We start from the raw sequence: 2,720 nt of genomic DNA, 5'->3' as shown, positions 1-2,720 counted from the left end.
ATTATGATGAATCGCCCACACTACCCTTCTCCATAAACCTTCTTTATCCGTTTTGAACCTCCACCACCACTTCGACAACATAGCAAGGTTAGCGTCACATAGAGATCCAAATCCTAGGCCGCCATATTCGATAGGAGCTATAACCTTTTCCCAAGCCAACCAACTCATGGGCGAGTTATCATCTGAACCACCCCAAAAGAACACCCTCCTCAACCTTTCTAAAATATCAAGAACTTTAGCCGGAGCTTTATATAACGAGAAGAAGTATGTACGTAACGCGTTCAAGACCGATTTAAGCAATGTGATTCTACCACCATAGGAAAGATTTTTGGCTTTCCAAAGCGATAGCCGATTTTTAAATACATCTATTACCGGTTTCCAATTGCGTATAAGGTTCATATTGGCCCCCACCACTAATCCCAAATGCTTGAAAGGAAAAGTACCTTTTTTACAACCCATTGAATCCGCCATTTGTTGCACCTCCAACTCATCAATACCAATCCCAAACAAGGAACACTTAGCGAGATTAACTTTCAGTCCCGAAACCAAATGAAAACATCTCAATAATCTTCGAAGATTATTTACATTCTCACTCGACCACTCCCCTAGAAAAACCACGTCATCCGCATAAATAAGGTGGGACAAAACCGGGCCATTTGACGTGCATTGCAACCCATTAAAAATACCTTCCGACACGGCTTTCTTCATAATACCCGTAAGAGCCTCCATGGCTAAAACAAATAAGAACGGTGATAAGGGGTCTCCTTGGCGTAACCCACGGGAATACTCGAACTCCATGGTTGGTGAAGCATTCACCAACACCGATGCCCTAGAGGTGGTAAGAGTCGCCATAATCCAACTTCTCCAACGGTCCGGAAAGTTCATTTGAGACATAATCGAGTCCAAGTAACTCCAATTTAGTGAGTCATATGCTTTGTTTATATCAACTTTAAAGATCATACCCGATTTTTTTGCTTTCTTCATCCAAGCTATAGCTTCGTTGAGGATTAAGGGTCCGTCCGAAATATTTCTCCCAGCCAAGAAAGCAGATTGTTCTTCTGACACAAGCCTCCCTATCACCCTTTTAAGCCGATTAACCAAAACCTTCGATATTGCTTTATTTACTACTCCAATCAAGCTAATAGGGCGAAAGTTCGAAGGAGACGAAGGATCCTTAACTTTCGGTATAAGAGCAATAAACGATGACGAGCAACATTTATTAATGGACCCATTATCATAGAATTCCTGGAATAACCTGATAAAGTCACCTTGAAAAAGATCCCAATTCTTTTTGATGAACTTGAAATTAAACCCATCCGGGCCCGGCGCCCGATCGCCTACACATCCCCAAATTGCTTCCTTGATTTCGGTTATAGAGAACGGTTCCACCAGGATATTAGCTTCTATTGTCGAAAGTGTAGCCAGATTATGGCCAATAACGTAAGGCCGGGAACTCATGGGTTCCACAAATTGTTTCGAGAAAAAATCAAAGAAAGCTTCTTTTATTATCACTGGGTTCGAGTTCCAAACGCCATCAATTAGGAGGCCATTGATAAGGTTATTACTTAGATTGGAATTAATGATGTTGTGGAAAAAAGCTGAATTCTCATCACCGTCTAGAGCCCACCTAGCTCTAGATTTCTGTCTTGCGTCCAATTGTTTCCTACGATCCATATCCAAAACAATGTTTATACATTCGGCTCTTTCATGAAGTTCCTCCTCCTCCAATGCTCTTTCCTCAGCTAGCCGCTCCAACATATTAATCCGTTTTTTAGTATCCAAATAAACACCGTCCGAGTTCTCCCGAACAACTTTGATCCATGCCTTAATATGGTTTTTTAACCATCTCAGCTTAACTGACAAGGCCATGTCCGCAGACCCATGAAAAACAAAGTTCGTGCACAATTGTTTTACCAACTCCATAAAACCCGGAATTTCCATCCAAGAATTATAGCACCTGAACAGGATATGACTAAAGTCCGATGGAGTAGTGGACAAGAGAATAGGCCTATGATCAGATACGTCCCGATTAAGTGCTAATACCGTCGTCGTTGGCCATTTTTCCAGGAAACCCAAACAAACAAGAAAACGATCCAGCTTGCTTAACTTGTCCCCCCGATCCGAAATATACGTATATCTTCCGCCTCCCATTTGAAATTCACTAAGGCCCGTGGCCAGAATAAACTGGTTGAAAGCCTCCGCATTAGACGCAATGAACTCGGAGTTGAATCTTTCCGTTTCATCTCTAACTTCGTTAAAATCCCCCATGAAGACCCATAAACCTTGTAGCGAATTCTTTAAAACCACCAAACTGTCCCAAATAACCCTTCTCACATTGGCATCATTTGACGCATAAACATTTACCAAATTGATGCGAATGCCAACTTGATTCAAAGATCCAGATAAAGCCAAAAAATACCGGTTCTTAATGACATTATCACAAGTAAACATACCCGGATTCCATAAACAAGCTAGCCCTCCGGATCTGCCCTCTGCACTAACTACTTCCAATTGATACGCTGACCTGCCCCAGAATCCATTGAATGAAAAATTAGACGTGTCCCCCAGTTTCGTTTCTTGGATGGCTAGAAAGTGGACACCATAAGAAGTGATAATTCCCCTGATCCGATCAGCTTTACGGGAATCCCGTACCCCCCTTAAATTTATCGATAAGAATTTCATTGAAAACCAGAAGTAGCACCTTCACCAATAATCAGCGA

This window comes from Helianthus annuus, chromosome 17 (assembly GCF_002127325.2).
Source record: "Helianthus annuus cultivar XRQ/B chromosome 17, HanXRQr2.0-SUNRISE, whole genome shotgun sequence".
In the NCBI taxonomy this organism is placed as follows: Eukaryota; Viridiplantae; Streptophyta; class Magnoliopsida; order Asterales; family Asteraceae; genus Helianthus; species Helianthus annuus.
The sequence above is the reverse complement of the archived record's forward strand: the minus strand, read 5'-3'. Positions refer to the sequence as shown.